We start from the raw sequence: 21094 nt of genomic DNA, 5'->3' as shown, positions 1-21094 counted from the left end.
AGCTGTTTGAACAGCAGGCTAGTCTGTCCACTTTGTTCACATGTTGAAATCAAGTGGCCTACCTTTTATGCTCATTGCACATTTATAAAACACAGACTAGACAGCGACTGTGGATAAATTGCTGCTAGTGATACATGATACCACAATGCAACAGAAATTGAGCATTCATTTTCTTGAAGGCATGAACGGAGCCTCGAGAGTTAACCAACTCTGTGAACGGGTTTGATAACGTGTCATTTTTAAATCTTACTAGTGAAGTTAGGTAAATCTCAGGCTTGTGGAGCAGGGCTTTGTGAACAAACAGAGTGGAATGATGTGATCTACTTTAAAGAGGTCCAGCCAAACATGTATTAAAGGATACAGTCATGAGTAATTAAACAGTCTGTCACGTTCTGACCTTAGTTATTTTGTTTTGTCTTTGTTTTAGTATGGTCAGGGCGTGAGTTGGGTGGGTTGTCTATGTTAGTTTTTCTATGATTTACTATTTCTGTGTTTGGCCTGATATGGTTCTCAATCAGAAGCAGCTGTCAATCGTTGTGCCTGATTGAGAACCATATTTAGGGAGCCTGTTTTCTATTGTGTTTCGGGGGTGATTGTTTCCTGTTGGATGTTTGTTTCTCATTGCAGGACTGTTTCGGGTTTTTCGTTTGTATCAGTCACTTTTTGTATTTTTTTGTCACTTTTTTTTTGTATTCTTTAGTGTTCAGTTTTAATAAACTAAAATGGACACTTACCACGCTGCACATTGGTCCGATCTCTCCTACTCCTCCCCAGAAGAGGAGGCGAACCGTTACACAGTCTTCTGTGATAACACAAAGGGCGCTATGAAAAACGGTATCCAGGGGTTTAAGAGTAGAGGCAGATGCACTTTGATAAATAGTATCACCATAGCAACAGGTAGAAAGGTTGATAAATATTATCACCATAACAACAGGTAGAAAGGTTGATAAATAGTATCACCATAACAACAACAGGTAGAAAGGTTGATAAATAGTATCACCATAACAACAGGTAGAAAGGTTGATAAATAGTATCACCATAACAACAACAGGTAGAAAGGTTGATAAATAGTATCACCATAGCAACAGGTAGAAAGGTTGATAAATAGTATCACCATAACAACAACAGGTAGAAAGGTTGATAAATAGTATCACTATAGCAACAGGTAGAAAGGTTGATAAATAGTATCACCATAACAACAACAGGTAGAAAGGTTGATAAATAGTATCACCATAACAACAACAGGTAGAAAGGTTGATAAATAGTATCACCATAACAACAACAGGTAGAAAGGTTGATAAATAGTATCACCATAACAACAACAGGTAGAAAGGTTGATAAATAGTATCACCATAACAACAACAGGTAGAAAGGTTGATAAATAGTATCACCATAACAACAACAGGTAGAAAGGTTGATAAATAGTATCACCATAACAACAACAGGTAGAAAGGTTGATAAATAGTATCACCATAACAACAACAGGTAGAAAGGTTGATAAATATTATCACCATAGCAACAGGTAGAAAGGTTGATAAATAGTATCACCATAACAACAACAGGTAGAAAGGTTGATAAATAGTATCACCATAACAACAACAGGTAGAAAGGTTGATAAATAGTATCACCATAACAACAACAGGTAGAAAGGTTGATAAATAGTATCACCATAACAACAACAGGTAGAAAGGTTGATAAATAGTATCACCATAACAACAACAGGTAGAAAGGTTGATAAATAGTATCACCATAGCAACAGGTAGAAAGGTTGATAAATAGTATCACCATAACAACAGGTAGAAAGGTTGATAAATAGTATCTAATAAACCTACCATTAAAATTATAGACAGATAATTTTTTTGTCAGTGGGCAAAATCAGCAGGGGATCAAATAATTTTTTCCCTCACGGTATATGAGGACATTACTGTTTAATGAGAGCTGGTCACGGTATATGAGGACATTACTGTTTAATGAGAGCTGGTCACTGTATATGAGGACATTACTGTTTAATGAGAGCTGGTCACGGTATATGAGGACATTACTGTTTAATGAGAGCTGGTCACGGTATATGAGGACATTACTGTTTAATGAGAGCTGGTCACGGTATATGAGGACATTACTGTTTAATGAGAGCTGGTCACGGTATATGAGGACATTACTGTTTAATGAGAGCTGGTCACGGTATATGAGGACATTACTGTTTAATGAGAGCTGGTCACGGTATATGAGGACATTACTGTTTAATGAGAGCTGGTCACGGTATATGAGGACATTACTGTTTAATGAGAGCTGGTCACGGTATATGAGGACATTACTGTTTAATGAGAGCTGGTCACTGTATATGAGGACATTACTGTTTAATGAGAGCTGGTCACGGTATATGAGGACATTACTGTTTAATGAGAGCTGGTCACGGTATATGAGGACATTACTGTTTAATGAGAGCTGGTCACGGTATATGAGGACATTACTGTTTAATGAGAGCTGGTCACTGTATATGAGGACATTACTGTTTAATGAGAGCTGGTCACGGTATATGAGGACATTACTGTTTAATGAGAGCTGGTCACGGTATATGAGGACATTACTGTTTAATGAGAGCTGGTCACTGTATATGAGGACATTACTGTTTAATGAGAGCTGGTCACTGTATATGAGGACAATACTGTTTAATGAGAGCTGGTCACGGTATATGAGGACATTACTGTTTAATGAGAGCTGGTCACGGTATATGAGGACATTACTGTTTAATGAGAGCTGGTAACGGTATATGAGGATATTACTGTTTAATGAGAGCTGGTCACTGTATATGAGGACATTACTGTTTAATGAGAGCTGGTCACGGTATATGAGGACATTACTGTTTAATGAGAGCTGGTCATGGTATATGAGGACATTACTGTTTAATGAGAGCTGGTCACGGTATATGAGGACATTACTGTTTAATGAGAGCTGGTCACGGTATATGAGGACATTACTGTTCTCTGAGAGCTGGTCACGGTATATGAGGACATTACTGTTTAATGAGAGCTGTTCATGATATATGAGGACATTACTGTTTAATGAGAGCTGGTCACGGTATATGAGGACATTACTGTTTAATGAGAGCTGGTCACGGTATATGAGGACATTACTGTTTAATGAGAGCTGGTCACGGTATATGAGGACATTACTGTTCTCTGAGAGCTGGTCACGGTATATGAGGACATTACTGTTTAATGAGAGCTGGTCACGGTATATGAGGACATTACTGTTTAATGAGAGCTGGTCACGGTATATGAGAACATTACTGTTTAATGAGAGCTGGTCACGGTATATGAGGACATTACTGTTTAATGAGAGCTGGTCACGGTATATGAGGACATTACTGTTTAATGAGAGCTGGTCACGGTATATGAGGACATTACTGTTTAATGAGAGCTGGTCACGGTATATGAGGACATTACTGTTTAATGAGAGCTGGTCACGGTATATGAGGACATTACTGTTTAATGAGAGCTGGTCACGGTATATGAGGACATTACTGTTTAATGAGAGCTGGTCACGGTATATGAGGACATTACTGTTTAATGAGAGCTGGTCACGGTATATGAGGACATTACTGTTTAATGAGAGCTGGTCACGGTATATGAGGACATTACTGTTTAATGAGAGCTGGTCACGGTATATGAGGACATTACTGTTTAATGAGAGCTGGTCATGGTATATGAGGACATTACTGTTTAATGAGAGCTGGTCACTGTATATTAGGACATTTCTACTGTTTAATGAGAGCTGGTCACTGTATATGAGGACATTACTGTTTAATGAGAGCTGGTCACGGTATACGAGGACATTTCTACTGTTTAATGAGAGCTGGTCACGGTATATGAGGACGTGTCTGTTAATCCACTACTGAGAGCTGTCATGGTGGAGACAGCCGTCAATCTGGGGAAGGCTGGAGGAATGTGTTCCTCATTTTCTGGTGCGCACGCACACACATACACACACATATCCACATATACATGCAGGTAGCCTAGTTGTTGGGCAGAAATCGGGACGGTGTGACGTAGCGCCGTGATAAAGTCCCTCTCGCTACACTGGAAGTTCATAGGAATACGACTTTTAGATGGTGAAAACGTCTATCATACATGTCAGATTTCAACACTGGCCGATGTCATAACTCTGGAGGATGTTTTCTTTCCAATGAGCAATTGATCATATTTCGGTGATATATTCCTACCTGGAGAAATGTGAAATGTAACAGAGGGTCTAACACATTTTGTCCTATTTGTCTGTCTCTTTAGTCCAGGGTGCATTGCATGGTGCCATTGCCAGAGACTTTTATCTCCCTCACCAACTTCAAACATCTGCTATCTGAGCAGTTAACCGATCGCTGCAGCTGTACATAGTCTATCGGTAAATAGCCCACCCATTTTTACCTACCTCATCCCCATACTGTTTTTATTTACTTTCTTTTCTGCTCTTTTGCACACCAATATCTCTACCTGTACATGACCATCTGATCATTTATCACTCCAGTGTTAATCTGCAAAATTGTAATTATTCGCCTACCTCCTCATGCCTTTTGCACACAATGTATATAGACTCCCCTTTTTTTTTCTACTGTGTTATTGACTTGTTAATTGTTTACTTACTCCATGTGTAACTTTGTGTTGTCTGTTCACACTGCTATTCTTTATCTTGGCCAGGTCGCAGTTGCAAATGAGAACTTGTTCTCAACTAGCCTACCTGGTTAAATAAAGGTGAAAAATTTATATATATATTATAGAAAGAAGATAGGAATCCAATGAATGAAGGAACGTATAACGTCCAAGCCAGCAGACTGTTTACAAATCGTGTTGTCATGCTGCTTCACGTGGTTGCTATGCTAATCGTAACGCAATCCCTTCTCAAAGTCCGTATATGTCGAGAAACGTGCCTATTGTCCTTGAAAGTACGTATTGTCTTGATTCCAAAGCTATACGATACTACAGATAGCAAGTTAATTATCTCACATCTCTGAAAATATTTGTAATGTTGTACTTATTGTTGACGAAATTTTGTGCTAATGTTGGGTTTTTAATGAGTCTGGGCTCCCATTCAGTCCTTGAAGGAGAGCGCTTCTTGTCCCAGATTGATAGTGCAGTTTATTTAGGTGATTTTACAGCTAGCTAGCTACTTTACATGCTGATGTCGACCCTTGATATTATTGTGTGTTGCTAGCTACATTTGCTCGCTAACTAGCTAACTAGCCAGAGCATTGCATTGTGAATTCTGCAGTCAACTTGAGCTGCAACAGATTTCCACAACTAATTTCCCATGTCGCTATCAACCTTATTATAACGGCAAAATGAAACATTTATTCACAAAAAAATATTGTTTTCACATATTAGTGTCATCTAACACTGTAAGTTAAATGAATGAGTGGTTTTGGGTGGATGTTTCCTGTGAGATGCAGTACCAGACAGTCGTGACAATTGCCTTTAATGGTCGAACAGAAGGGTTTTGGGAGAGAGAGAGAGATAGAAAACGGAGATTGAGAGGATAGAGAGAGGGGTTTGAAGAGGCGAGACTGCCAGAGCGCGAGAGACACACACAGAGAGAGAGATGAAAATAACCAGTCCCTCTCAACAACCTGTGTGGTAGGGTTATTGCTGAGCAACGTCCACACACACACGGCAGACCAAGTGATGAAAGATGGCCTGGCGAGTATTAATGTAGTAAACAATGAAACTCACACGCACGTGCACACACACACAGGCTCAAGGGCCGCTGTAGTGTAAACCTACCACATTGACTATGCTGTAGCAGTGATTATCCAAACTAATAGAGGGGCATCCCACAGCAGAGTAGTTCTGGGGGCCAGCATCCCACAGCAGAGTAGTTTTGGGAGCCAGCATCCCACAGCAGAGTTGTTTTGGGAGCCAGCATCCCACAGCAGAGTAGATCTGGGAGCCAGCATCCCACAGCAGAGTCGTTTCTGAGGGCCAGCATACCACAGCAGAGTAGTTTTGGGAGCCAGCATCCCACAGCAGAGTAGTTTTGGGAGCCAGCATCCCACAGCAGAGTTGTTTTGGGAGCCAGCATCCCACAGCAGAGTAGATCTGGGAGCCAGCATCCCACAGCAGAGTAGTTTCTGAGGGCCAGCATCCCACAGCAGAGTAGTTTTGGGAGCCAGCATCCCACAGCAGAGTAGTTTTGGGAGCCAGCATCCCACAGCAGTGTAGTTCTGGGGACCAGCATCCCACAGCAGAGTAGTTCTGGGAGCCAGCATCCCACAGCAGAGTAGTTCTGGGGGCCAGCATCCCACAGCAGAGTATTTCTGGGAGCCAGCATCCCACAGCAGAGTAGTTCTGGGGGCCAGCATCCCACAGCAGAGAGGAGCCATCTCTGTCTCCAAGATCTCACCGCCAGCGAGGTACGATTCACTGAGCAAAGCACAGATGTGTATTGTTTGGCTTCGGGAGCAGTGCAAAGCACTCTGTTTGTCACAGAGACGGCTTCTCTGTTTGTCTTGAAGATCTCACAGGCAACATTCACTGACTAAAAGGCCTTCACAGAGGCCTGGTAGAAGCCCGCTCAGCCTCCCCTAATCCATTGTTGTGTTGCTTTAGAGTCTGCTGGTTGTGTAGTGTTTCAGTTTAAATGCAGTAGAAGTATTTAGGATATCAGTAGAATGCATGTTGTGTGTGTGTTGTATGGTGTAGTATTTGGGTTCAGGAGCAGTGTATTTGTATTTAGATTAGACTCAACTTTATTGACATTGAACAAGTACAAATACAGTCCAACAAAAAATGCAGTTTAGCGTCTGACCAGAAGTACAAATAAAAGAGTACAAACATGAACAAGTGGAACAATTAAATACAATGTATATAATTAAGTGGGATGTACAAATGTGCAATGAAGGTAAATGGCAAGTCTAAATGGCAAGTCTAAATGTGCAATGAAGGCAAATGGCAAGTCTAAATGGCAAGTCTAAATGGCAAGTCTAAATGGCAAGTCTAAATGGCAAGTCTAAATGTGCAATGAAGGCAAATGGCAAGTCTAAATGGCAAGTCTAAATGGCAAGTCTAAATGTGCAATGAAAGCAAATGGCAAGTCTAAATGGGCAATGAAGGCAAATGGCAAGTCTAAATGGGCAATGAAGGCAAATTGAAAGTGCAAAGGAGGCTTACAACTGAAATACAGGGAGAGCAGCAATGAGGTTACCGAGGTAGTCATGTACATGTACAACTGAATAATGTACTTAATCAGATTTTGCAAAGCAATGTCAGAGTCCAGTAGTACCGTGAAGAGTGTAAAGAGAGTAGTGCAACAAGGTCCCTGAGAGGCAGTACTAAGTGGTGGGCGGGTGGATATGGCTAGTGGCGTGTCATAGAGTTCAGCAGGGTTACAGTACCCCATTAGTTCCTGCCAAGACAGCAGCTACTCTTCCTGGGGTTTATTATGGATCCCCATTAGTTCCTGCCACGACAGCAGCTACTCTTCCTGGGGTTTATTATGGATCCCCATTAGTTCCTGCCAAGACAGCAGCTACTCTTCCTGGGGTTTATTATGGATCCCCATTAGTTCCTGCCAAGACAGCAGCTACTCTTCCTGGGGTATATTATGGATCCCCATTAGTTCCTGCCAAGACAGCAGCTACTCTTCCTGGGGTTTATTATGGATCCCCATTAGTTCCTGCCAAGACAGCAGCTACTCTTCCTGGGGTTTATTATGGATCCCCATTAGTTCCTGCCAAGACAGCAGCTACTCTTCCTGGGGTTTATTATGGATCCCCATTAGTTCCTGCCAAGACAGCAGCTACTCTTCCTGGTGTCTGGCAAAATTAAGGCAGTTACACATTTTTTAAAACATTGTAATACATTCATTACAGAATCCACAACACACTAAATGTTTACCCTCAGGCCCACACTTCACTACCACAACACAAAATCCATGTGTATAGTGCGTATGGTATCATGTGTGTATGCATGTGTCTGTGCCTATGTTTGTGTTGTTTCACAGTCCCCGCTGTTCCATAAGGTGTATTTTTTATCTGTTGAACATTGAAGTGGTGTTGTTGTATTGTGTAGTATTTTGGATCAGGAGTAGTACATTGAAGTGGTGTTTATAGTATTTGGGATCAGGAGCAGTACATTGAAGTGGTGTTTATAGTATTTGGGATCAGGAGCAGTACATTGAAGTGGTGTTTATAGTATTTGGGATCAGGAGCAGTACATTGAAGTGGTGTTTATAGTATTTGGGATCAGGAGCAGTACATTGAAGTGGTGTTTATAGTATTTGGGATCAGGAGCAGTACATTGAAGTGGTGTTTATAGTATTTGGGATCAGGAGCAGTACATTGAAGTGTTGTTGTTGTAGTATTTGGGATCAGGAGTAGTACATTGAAGTGGTGTTGTTGTAGTATTTGGGATCAGGAGCAGTACATTGAAGTGGTGTTGTTGTAGTATTTGGGATCAGGAGCAGTACATTGAAGTGGTGTTGTTGTAGTATTTGGGATCAGGAGCAGTACATTGAAGTGGTGTTGTTGTAGTATTTGGGATCAGGAGTAATACATTGAAGTGGTGTTGTTGTAGTATTTGGGATCAGGAGTAGTACATTGAAGTGGTGTTGTTGTAGTATTTGGGATCAGGAGCAGTACATTGAAGTGGTGTTTATAGTATTTAGGATCAGGAGCAGTACATTGAAGTGGTGTTGTTGTAGTATTTGGGATCAGGAGTAGTACATTGAAGTGGTGTTGTTGTAGTATTTGGGATCAGGAGCAGTACATTGAAGTGGTGTTGTTGTAGTATTTGGGATCAGGAGCAGTACATTGAAGTGGTGTTTATAGTATTTGGGATCAGGAGTAGTACATTGAAGTGGTGTTGTTTTAGTATTTGGGATCAGGAGCAGTACATTGAAGTGGTGTTGTTGTAGTATTTGGGATCAGGAGCAGTACATTGAAGTGGTGTTGTTGTAGTATTTGGGATCAGGAGTAGTACATTGAAGTGGTGTTGTTGTAGTATTTGGGATCAGGAGTAGTACATTGAAGTGGTGTTGTTGTAGTATTTGGGATCAGGAACAGTACATTGAAGTGGTGTTGTTGTAGTATTTGGGATCAGGAGCAGTACATTGAAGTGGTGTTGTAGTATTTGGGACCAGGAGCAGTACATTGAAGTGGTGTTGTTGTAGTATTTGGGATCAGGAGCAGTACATTGAAGTGGTGTTGTTGTAGTATTTGGGATCAGGAGCAGTACATTGAAGTGGTGTTGTTGTAGTATTTGGGATCAGGAGCAGTACATTGAAGTGGTGTTTATAGTATTTGGGATCAGGAGCAGTACATTGAAGTGGTGTTGTTGTAGTATTTGGGATCAGGAGCAGTACATTGAAGTGGTGTTGTTGTAGTATTTGGGTTCAGGAGCAGTACATTGAAGTGGTGTTGTTGTAGTATTTGGGATCAGGAGCAGTACATTGAAGTGGTGTTGTTGTAGTATTTGGGATCAGGAGCAGTACATTGAAGTGGTGTTGTTGTAGTATTTGGGATCAGGAGCAGTACATTGAAGTGGTGTTGTTGTAGTATTTGGGTTCAGGAGCAGTACATTGAAGTGGTGTTGTTGTAGTATTTGGGATCAGGAGCAGTACATTGAAGTGGTGTTGTTGTAGTATTTGGGTTCAGGAGCCTAGGGGACATGTTTCATGTTAACAAAAGCCTGCTCACCAAGTTTAAGATCACTTATGTGCCACATGTGGGAATCTACGGGTTAAAAAAGTGTTATAGCCTTCTAATGACTGGATGTCTCAACTCCCATTATAAAAGGGGATGTTGAAACGAGAGTAAACCTTGAACAGTGATATTTGATGAGAGCGATGCACGACTCCCAGCTCAAATTTGACGCTTGCCGTAACCAACATTTTAGCAAATGACCTCGCAACGTAAGTAGGCCATTGACAATGGCTGTATAGAATGAACTGGAGTCATTTCTGTAATCAGCACTTGATGATTACTTTTTATTTTTTTAAGTTGTTAACAATGATGACATGTGGAGCGCTTCATATCTGTGGAAAATCATTTGAATGATGCTGTGTAATCTCTTGTCACTAACGTTACGGTAATGTTGTGTTAGGCAGGCCTATTTTATAAAAGAAACCAAACATCCCTTTATGATGGGGATCGGGGCTTGTTAGTGTTAGTTTTGTGATAACTGCACTGTGATTTATATTTTGTGAAGGGGAAGAAAAAAAACTTGTTTTTCATTTAGGGATTTTTTTTCTTAACGTGAAGGATTACATTTCGTACCCCTAGTTCACATCTGTAGTAATGTACAAATAGCTATTCACTAACTTTCTCAAAAACTCTTTATTTTTCTTTATTTTCATTCATTTTCTCCACTCCTTTTGTTCTCCATCTGTGCCTGTGGACAGCAGAGTGTGAATCGTTACCTGTGTCCTCCCACTGAACGGGCTGACTAGGCGTGAGAGTGATTTGGCTGGCTGCCGCCTGCTGAGAGAGAGAGTGTGTGTGTGTGTGTGTGTGTGTGTGTGTGTGTGTGTGTGTGTGTGGGGGGGGGGGGGGGGGGCTGGGTATCTCTGGGGGCTCCTGTGATGACGCACGTGGTGACGGTGGGGAATGCAGAGGGTGGGCGGAGGGAGGGAGGGGTGCAGCCAACTCGCAGAGCTCTTTGTTTCAGTTTTCTGCACTCCTCTTGTCCTCCTCTCCTCTCGTCCTCCTCTCCTCTTGTCCCCCTCTCCTCTTGTCCTCCTCTCCTCTTGTCTCCCTGTCTTCTTGTCCCCCTTCCTCTCGTCCTCCTCTCCTCTTGTCCTCCTCTCCTCTCCTCTTGTCCTCCTCTCCTCTCGTCCTCCTCTCCTCTCGTCCTCTTCTCCTCTCGTCCTCCTCTCCTCTCGTCCTCCTCTCCTCACGTCCTCCTCTCCTCTTGTCCTCCTCTCCTCTCTTCCTCCTTTCCTCTCGTCCTCCTTTCCTCTCGTCCTAATTCCTCTCGTCCTCCTCTCCTCTCGTCCTCCTCTCCTCTTGTCCTCCTCTCCTCTTGTCCTCCTCTCCTCTCGTCCTCCTCTCCTCTCGTCCTCCTCTCCTCTCGTCTATCCTCTCCTCTCGTCCCCCTCTCCTCTCTTCCTCCTCTCCTCTTGTCCGCCTCTCCTCTTGTCCTCCTCTCCTCTTGTCCTCCTCTCCTCTTGTCCTCCTCTCCTCTCGTCCTCCTCTCCTCTTGTCCTCCTCTCCTCTCGTCCTCCTCTCCTCTCGTCCTCCTCTCGTCCTCCTCTCCTCTCGTCCTCCTCACCTCTTGTCCTCCTCTCCTCTCGTCCTTCTCTCCTCTCGTCCTCCTCTCCTCTCGTCCCCCTCTCCTCTCGTCCTCCTCTCCTCTTGTCCTCCTCTCCTCTTGTCCCCCTCTCCTCTTGTCCTCCTCTCCTCTTGTGCTCCTCTCCTCTTGTCCTCCTCTCCTCTCGTCCTCCTCTCCTCTTGCCCTCCTCTCCTCTTGTCCTCCTCTCCTCTCGTCCTCCTCTCCTCTTGTCTCCCTCTCCTCTTGTCCTCCTCTCCTCTCGTCCTCCTCTCCTCTTGTCCCCCTCTCCTCTCCTCTCGTCCTCCTCTCCTCTTGTCCTCCTCTCCTCTCGTCCTCCTCTCCTCTTGTCCTCCTCTCCTCTTGTCCTCCTCTCCTCTCGTCCTCCTCTCCTCTCGTCTATCCTCTCCTCTCGTCCCCCTCTCCTCTCTTCCTCCTCTCCTCTTGTCCGCCTCTCCTCTTGTCCTCCTCTCCTCTTGTCCTCCTCTCCTCTTGTCCTCCTCTCCTCTCGTCCTCCTCTCCTCTTGTCCTCCTCTCCTCTTGTCCCCCTCTCCTCTTGTCCTCCTCTCTCTTGTCCCCCTCTCCTCTTGTCTCCCTCTCCTCTCGTCCTCCTCTCCTCTCGTCCCCCTCTCCTCTCCTCTCGTCCTCCTCTCCTCTCGTCCTCCTCTCCTCTTGTCCTCCTCTCCTCTTGTCCCCTTCTCCTCTGATTTCACTGTGGGTACAGTCTGGTTCAGCGCTGCTGTAGGGGTGTGGTCCTGCTGTAGGGGTGTGGTCCTGCTGTAGGGGTGTGGTCCTGCTGTAGGGGTGTGGTTCTGCTGTAGGGGTGTGGTCCTGCTGTAGGGTTGTGGTCCTGCTGTAGGGGTGTGATTCTGCTGTAGGGGTGTGGTCCTGCTGTAGGGGTGTGGTCCTGCTGTAGGGGTGTGGTCCTGCTGTAGGGGTGTGGAGCTGCTGTAGGGGTGTGGAGCTGCTGTAGGGGTGTGGAGCTGCTGTAGGGGTGTGGTCCTGCTGTAGGGGTGTGGTTCTGCTGTAGGGGCGGGATCCTGCTGTAGGGGCGTGGTCCTGCTGTAGGGGCGTGGTCCTGCTGTAGGGGCGTGGTCCTGCTGTAGGGGCGTGGTCCTGCTGTAGGGGCGTGGTCCTGCTGTAGGGGCGTGGAGCAGCTGTAGGGGTGTGGTCCTGCTATAGGGGCGTGGAGCTGCTGTAGGGACGTGTTCCTGCTGTAGGGGCGTGGTCCTGCTGTAGGGGCGTGGTCCTGCTGTAGGGGCGTGGAGCTGCTGTAGGGGCGTGGAGCTGCTGTAGAGGCGTGGTCCTGCTGTAGGGGTGTGGTCCTGCTGTGGGGGTGTGGAGCTGCTGTGGGGGTGTGGAGCTGCTGTAGGAGCGTGATCCTGCTGTAGGGGCGTGATCCTGCTGTAGGGGCGTGGTCCTGCTGTAGGGGCGTGGTCCTGCTGTAGGGGCGTGGTCCTGCTGTAGAGGCGTGGTCCTGCTGTAGGGGTGTGGTCCTGCTTTGGGGGTGTGGAGCTGCTGTAGGAGTGTGGTCCTGCTGTGGGGGTGTGGTCCTGCTGTGGGGGTGTGGTCCTGCTGTAGGGGCGTGGAGCTGCTTTAGGGGCGTGGTCCTGCTGTAGGGGTGTGGTCCTGCTGTAGGGGCGTGGAGCTGCTTTAGGGGCGTGGTCCTGCTGTAGAGGTGTGGAGCTGCTGTAGGGGTTCCTTCTAAAACAGCCTACCTCTCTAGTGTGTATTTGGCAAGAGATGGAGAGACTGGAGTTGATTTAGGGGCTCCGAGTCCTCTGTGACGCAGGGAGGCTGTGGAGCATATAAAGGTGTGAGGATGGGAACACCCTTAGTCTTTCTCTCTCTCTCTCTCTCTCTTTCTCTCTCTCTCCCCTCTCTCTCTCTCTCTCTCTCTCCCCTCTCTCTCTCTCTCTCTCTCCCCTCTCTCTCTCTCTCTCTCTCTCTCTCTGTCTCTTTCTCTCTCTCTCTCTCTGTCTCTCTCTCTGTCTCTATCTCACTCTCTCTCTCTCTCTCTCTCTCTCTCTCTCTCTCTACTGACTCTCTCTCTCTCTCTCTCTTCCCTCTCTCTCTCTCTCTCTCTCTCTCTCTCTCTCTCTCTCGCTCTCTCTCTCTTTCTCTCCCCCCCTCTCTCTCTCTCTCTCTTTCTCTCTCTCTCTCTCTCTCTCTCTGTCTCTCTCTCTCTCTCTCTCTCTCTCTCTCTCTCTCTCTTTCTCTCTCTCTCTCTCTCCCCCCCTCTCTCTCTCTCTCTCTCTCTCTCCCCCTCTCTCCCCCTCTCTCTCTGTGTGTTAGCTATGGTGTGATTACACACACACATCAGTCAGTCAGTCAGGTTTAGTCCCTGTGGTCTAGGCCGTGGTACTTCTGGAAATGTACTCGATGTTCAGAGGAAGGTGTTAACATGTGCTGCTGGCTCAATGAGACTCTTTGTCCATCTCTCCCTCTGTCCCTCCTCTCTCACCCCACATCTCTCTCCCTCTTTTTCTCAGACCACTTGCTCTGACAAAGCCCATCCTCTGACCACATGTTTTGTGTCTTTCTCCGTGTGTGTGTGTGTGTGTGTGTGTGTGTGTGTGTGTGTGTGTGTGTGTGTGTGGTGCATGCACGTGTGTTGTCCTGCAGCCTGCCTGATGTGTGGGTGAACGAGACGGAGCGTTCTCAGCTGAACACCAAAGTGGTTCACTTATCCCAGCTACCACAGGACTTGCTGCTAGACCCCAACATCTACAGGTCAGTGTGTGTGTGTGTGTGTTTCTTGTGTGTGTGTGTGTGTGTTTGTATGTGACTGAATCACCAGTCTACAGGAAAAACATGGACTGAGAAGGGGAACAGACGCTGTCTAGACCTGTCTTCTCTAACTAGGCCTGTCTTCTCTAACGAGGCCTGTCTTCTCTAACGAGGCCTGTCTTCTCTAACAAGGCCCGTCTTCTCTAACTAGACCCATCTTCTCTTGTCTAGACCCGTCTTCTCTGTCTAGGCCCGTCTTCTCTAACTAGACCTGTCTTCTCTAACGAGGCCTGTCTTCTCTAACTAGACCTGTCTTCTCTTGTCTAGACCTGTCTTCTCTAACTAGACCTGTCTTCTCTTGTCTAGACCTGTCTTCTCTAAATAGGCCTGTCTTCTCTTGTCTAGACCTGTCTTCTCTTGTCTAGACCTGTCTTCTCTTGTCTAGACCTGACCTGACCCCTCTTAATCAATGAGTTGTCACAATCAAATCTGGACTCATGCTCACCCACAGCAAAGTATCTTACCACCACGACTATAACCTGTGAGTGCCACAGAAAGCGCCCTGTCCCTACTCTGAGTGGCCACAGAAAACCCCCTGTCCCTACTCTGAGTGGCCATAGAAAGCCCCCTGTCCCGACTCTGAGTGGCCATAGAAAGCCCCCTGTCCCTGCTCTGAGTGGCCACAGAAAACCCCCTGTACCTGCTCTGAGTGACCACAGAAAACCCCCTGTACCTGCTCTGAGTGGCCATAGAAAGCCCCCTGTCCCTACTCTGAGTGGCCATAGAAAGCCCCCTGTCCCGACTCTGAGTGGCCACAGAAAGCCCCCTGTCCCAACTCTGTGCCATCTCTCTGCACAGTCCTTCTCCCCACCAGGTGGCGCCATCCCTTGACTTCCATCTAGAAACCCAGGGCAGGAAGCTGCCATTTCTCATGCGAGATAGATGTGTGTTCTCTGTATGTGACGAGGCAGGTGTCCTACGCTGCCCCAACCTGCTCTGATCCTAGTGGCTATGACTAAAATGTTAAAGCTGGAGAGGAATCAGAGGAGGCTGGTGGGAGGGAACCTTTCTGAGGATGGGCTCATTGTAATGACTGTTATGGAATTGATGGAACATGTGGTTTCCATATGGGTCATGTGTTTGATACTGTTCCGTTTATTCCCTTCCAGACTTTACAACGAGCCCTTCCTCCTATAGCTCCTCCCACCAGCCTCCTCTGAGAGGAGTTTAAGTTGGTGTGTTAGACTCTTGTCATCAGGACTAGGGAAAATATTCACCATTAAATTGCATGGCCAAGTAACCTTGGCGAAGACCTGTTGGCACTATAGCCCCTCAGAGTGACAGGTTAGCAGCTTGATCCTCCTCATACTATCCGTATTACAATCTTCTCAGCACTGTACAGGGCAGGCCTATCCTTCACTTCACTGTCCTCACATATACACGTCAAGGGGGGAAATCAGGTTACTGTAGGTTAATGACCTGCTGTATAAAAGACTGAAAATGAATACTGAAAGAGGACCAACGTGTCTATAATAAGAGCAACGGAAGCTCCTGTACCGGCTGGCTGGTCAGGGCTAGATGAGTTTAGGCAGGGAGGGGCTCGACAGAAAAAAAGAATGTTGGCCAATGGGTGTCTCCACGGCCGGCCAATGGGTGTCTCCACGGCCGGCCAATGGGTGTCTCCACAGCCGGGCCAATGGATGTCAAGATTTCAAGGAACTGTACACACACACATATATATATATATACAGTGCCTTGCGAAAGTATTCGGCCCCCTTGAACTTTGCGACCTTTTGCCACATTTCAGGCTTCAAACATAAAGATATAAAACTGTATTTTTTTGTGAAGAATCAACAACAAGTGGGACACAATCATGAAGTGGAACGACATTTATTGGATATTTCAAACTTTTTTAACAAATCAAAAACTGAAAAATTGGGCGTGCAAAAATATTCAGCCCCCTTAAGTTAATACTTTGTAGCGCCACCTTTTGCTGCGATTAGACCGATAGAATATAGACCGAATACCAACTGACTGCTTCTTCCCTAGTTATGGCATAGTTTGGAGCTGTGCTTTGGGTCATTGTCCTGTTGTAGGAGGAAATTGGCTCCGGTTAAGCACCGTCCACAGGGTATGGCGTAGCGTTGCTAAATGGAGTGATAGCCTTCCTTCTTCAAGATCCCTTTTACCCTGTACAAATCGCCCAACTTTACCACCACCAAAGCACCCCCAGACCATCACATTGCCTCCACCATGCTTCACAGAGGGCGTCAAGCACTCCTCCAGCATCTTTTCAGTTTTCCTGCGTCTCACAAATGTTATTTTTTGTGCTCCGAGCACCTCAAACTTAGATTAGTCTGTCCATAGAAAAATGTCCAATCTTCCTCTGTCCAGTGTTTGTGTTATTTTGCCCATCTTAATCTTTTATTTTTATTGGCCAGTCTGAGATATGGCTTTTTCTTTGCAACTCTTCCTAGAAGGTCAGCATCCCAGAGTCACCTCTTCACTGTTGACGTTGAGACTGGTGTTTTGTGGGTGCTATTTAATGAAACTAACAGTTCCCAAAGCTGTCATCAAGTCAAAGGGTGGCTACTTTGAAGAATCTCAAATATAAAATATATTTTGATTTGTTTAACACTTTTTTTGGTTACTACATGATTCCTTATGTGTTATTTCTTAGTGTTGATGTCTTCACTATTATTCTACAATGTAGAAAATAGTTTTAAAAAATTAAGAAAAACCCTTGAATGAGTAGGTGTGTCCAAACGTTTGACTGGTACTGTATATATGACTGGTACTGTATACACACACACACACACACACACACACGCTCACCCTTTCTTCACACATGCTCTGTTTCATGTCTCCTCAGAGCGTTACCACAGAAGCGGCTGAAGCGGAGGTAAGCATGACATATTAAGAGCTGATCCTGTCAATGTCCCTACAGTCTGCCATACCGGAGAGGTCATGTTTACAATGTCACATCTTTCCCTCTTTTTCCCCAGTCTGTAAGGATTCCTCTGTAGCTGTAGGGTTAGGGTTCATCTGTAGCTGTAGGGTTAGGATTCATCTGTAGCTGTAGGGTTAGGATTCATCTGTAGCTGTAGGGTTAGGATTCATCTGTAGCTGTAGGGTAAGGATTCATCTGTAGCTGTAGGGTTAGGATTCCTCTGTAGCTGTAGGGTTAGGATTCATCTGTAGCTGTAGGGTCAGGATTCCTCTGTAGCTGTAGGGTTAGGGTTCATCTGTAGCTGTAGGGTTAGGATTCCTCTGTAGCTGTAGGGTTAGGGTTCATCTGTAGCTGTAGGGTTAGAATTAATCTGTAGCTGTAGGGTTAGGATTCCTCTGTAGCTGTAGGGTTAAGGCTCCTCTGTAGCTGTAGGGTTAGGTCTCCTCTGTAGCTGTAGGGTTAGGATTCATCTGTAGCTGTAGGGTTAGGATTCCTCTGTAGCTGTAGGGTTAGGTCTCCTCTGTAGCTGTAGGGTTAGGATTCATCTGTAGCTGTAGGGTTAGGATTCATCTGTAGCTGTAGGGTTAGGATTCATCTGTAGCTGTAGGGTAAGGATTCATCTGTAGCTGTAGGGTTAGGATTCCTCTGTAGCTGTAGGGTTAGGATTCATCTGTAGCTGTAGGGTCAGGATTCATCTGTAGCTGTAGGGTTAGGGTTCATCTGTAGCTGTAGGGTTAGGATTCCTCTGTAGCTGTAGGGTTAGGGTTCATCTGTAGCTGTAGGGTTAGAATTAATCTGTAGCTGTAGGGTTAGGATTCCTCTGTAGCTGTAGGGTTAAGGCTCCTCTGTAGCTGTAGGGTTAGGTCTCCTCTGTAGCTGTAGGGTTAGGATTCATCTGTAGCTGTAGGGTTAGGATTCCTCTGTAGCTGTAGGGTTAGGTCTCCTCTGTAGCTGTAGGGTTAGGATTGATCTGTAGCTGTAGGGTTAGGTCTCCTCTGTAGCTGTAGGGTTAGGTCTCCTCTGTAGCTGTAGGGTTAGGATTGATCTGTAGCTGTAGGGTTAGGTCTCCTCTGTAGCTGTAGGATTAGGATTCCTCTGTAGCTGTAGGGTTAGGATTCCTCTGTAGCTGTAGGGTTAGGATTCCTCTGTAGCTGTAGGGTTAGGTCTCCTCTGTAGCTGTAGGGTTAGGATTCCTCTGTAGCTGTAGGGTTAGGATTCCTCTGTGGATAAAGGACTAAAGAAGGGAACCCCTGCTCTTAGGATGTCTACCTCTTCATCTGTCATTCCTTGAAAGGAGGAGAGGAGAAGGGACCTTGGATAGAGAGATGTTCCACCGTCGTTCCTCCTTGTGTTCTAAACCCACAGCTGCATCAGTCTGCAGTGAAAGTGGGTTTACCATTTTCAAATGGTTTGGTTATTTAAATGTGTTAGTTATATTAAATTGCTAAAATTGAAAAGGAAAATGTGTATTGAGGATTTTTACTACTAAAACTAAATTAATGGTTTGGTTTTTATACACAACTGCGTAAAGACATACTTTCTATTCAATTAAACTAATATACAGAGTTTATTGTAGACATTGTTCATCTTGTAAATTATTTTTTGCCGACTTTTAACTTGTTTTTTTATACCATGAAATACCGTACTTACATTTTTTTGGGGGAAAATGTATAATAATTGCTTGTGAAAGCATTCACTATGGAAATGAAATTATGTCAAATGAAATCATCTTCATCAGTTTATCAGTTGATATGATTATAATGGTGATGTAATGTGGATAATGACTCCAATAATGATGATTTAATGTTGATAATGACTCCAATAATGATGATAATATAATGTGGATAATGACTCCAATAATGATGATATGATGACAAGACTCCAATAATAATGATGTAATGTGGATAATGACTCCAATAACTATGATATATTGTTGATAATGACTCCAATAATATGTTATAATGTGGATGATGACTCCAATACTGATGATATAATGTGGGTAATGACTCCTATAATGTTGATAATGACTTCAATAATGATGATATGTTGATAACGATGATGCTATGTGGATAATGACCAATAATGATTATATAAGGTGGATAATGACTCCAATAATGATTATATAATGTTTATAACGACTCCAATAGTGATTATGATGTTGATAATGACTCTAACAACGATTATATGATGTTGATAATGACTCCAACAACGATTATATGATGTCGATAAGGACTCCATTAGTGATGATATGTTGATAATGACTCCAACAAGGATTATATGATGTTGATAATGACTCCAATAACGACTTCAATAATGTGATAATGACTCCAACAATGTTGTTAATGTATCCAACAATGATGATATGATGCTGATAATGATTCCAATAATGCCTCTAATAATGATTATATGATGTCAATAGTGACTCCAACGATGACGATAATGACTCCAATAATGTTGATAATGACTCCAATGATGTTGATAGTGACTCCAATAATGATTATATGATTTCAATAGTGACTCCAACGATGATGATAATGACTCCAATAATGTTGATAGTGACTCCAATAATGATGATATAATGTTGATAATGGTGCTGATGTTGATGACTATTCTATAAGCTACTCATTATCTTACAGTTGCATGACATGGTGGGTGCTTATTCTTGGGTTCTCACGCTCCTCTGTTCTAATTGATAAGGTGTGTTTCCACATGACCTGCCTGAGCTAGATAGAAATACATGACCTCTGAACTTCTAGCACCAGGAGACCCCGTGACCTTTGACCCCTAACTGAAGCAGAGGAGGCAGAAGGAGAGGGAGGAGGCAGAAGGAGATGGGGGAAAGAGGAGAGGTATGGGGGAAAGAGAGGGGAGGAGAGGTATGGGAGAGAGAGGAGAGGAGAGGTATGGGGGAGAGAGAGGGGAGGAGAGAGAGGAGAGGTATGGGGGAGAGAGAGGAGAGGTATGGGGGAGAGAGGGGAGGAAAGGTATGGGGGAGAGAGGAGAGGTGAGGGAAGGAGAGGTATGGGGGAGGAGAGGAGAGGTATGGGGAAGAGGGGGGAGGAGAGGTATGGGGGAGAGAGGGAATTAGAGGAGAGGTATGGGGGAGAGAGAGGGGAGGAGAGGGAAGACAAGGTGCGTCCTGTCCTCTCCTCCCCGGGTCAAAGGTCATTGAGGAAACGTGGAAACAAATGTGCTTGAAGTCCAAATAGAGAGCCAACAAATATGAACGATGATGAAGGCCAGGGATGAAGAAGCGTCTAGCGACTTGCTGGCGCCGAGGCCCAGCGTGATGACTCAATCACGATTTATGACATTGTTTGGATGGCTGACCTATCTGTAGGCTATCACAGGGGTCAAACACACTTTATCTGTGGCTTTCTCCGGGGAGGGACTTTCCCGTAGAACTCTGGGAGCACGGACACCATTGGAGGTGTGAATACTGAGGAAAGCTTTTATCGAAGAAATGAATGTTACTGTGTGAATTAAATGATTATGTATTGGATTGTTTGAAGACAAACGAGAGAGCTGTGAATGTTTTTATTGTACTGTTAAATTCTATGGATTTACTGTTACATGGAAACTGTTATTCTGTTCATCAGACGGCTGATAGTCCGAAGAGGGAGGACACGGCTCTTTATCATATAGTGTATTGAGGTGTGGTGATTAGATTACAGAATGAGTGTGAAGTTTTATCTTTTCTGTTTTAAATGTTTTTGGGGCCATGTAATGTGATGTGACTAGACGATGGGAGACACTAGGATTTGGCGCTCTTGGAAGAATAAAAGCTGGCATCATGGAGTCATTGTAAACCAATCTCCTGGCCTCTAGCTGTGCAGCTTTGAATTCAATTATTTAATGCTATTGATTTCAAGATACTAACCTCTTAATAATTGCATAACAGTAAACCTAGATTTTATTTTATCAGGTAAATTGACTGAGAACACATGCTCATTTACAGCAACAAACTGGGGAATAGTTACAAGGGGATGAATTTAGCCAATTGTAAGATGGGGATTATTAGGTGATCATGATGGTTTGAGGCCCAGATTGGGAATGTAGCCAGGACACCAGGGTTAACACCTCTACTCTTATATGATAAGTGACATGGGATCTTTAGTGACCACAGAGAGGCAGGTCACCCGTTTAATGTCCCATCTGAAAG

General features: G+C 44.6%; 1 pseudogene; it reads left to right on the top strand.

Annotated features, from left to right (window-relative positions):
• The window catches only part of LOC139383161 (zinc finger protein aebp2-like), a 62877-nt pseudogene extending 45776 nt beyond the window's left edge, over positions 1-17101 (top strand).
• Positions 17102-21094: the final 3993 nt, after the last annotated feature.

Source organism: Oncorhynchus clarkii, chromosome 2, assembly GCF_045791955.1.
Source record: "Oncorhynchus clarkii lewisi isolate Uvic-CL-2024 chromosome 2, UVic_Ocla_1.0, whole genome shotgun sequence".
NCBI lineage: Eukaryota > Metazoa > Chordata > Actinopteri > Salmoniformes > Salmonidae > Oncorhynchus > Oncorhynchus clarkii.
This window is presented reverse-complemented; position numbering and strand designations above follow the sequence as displayed.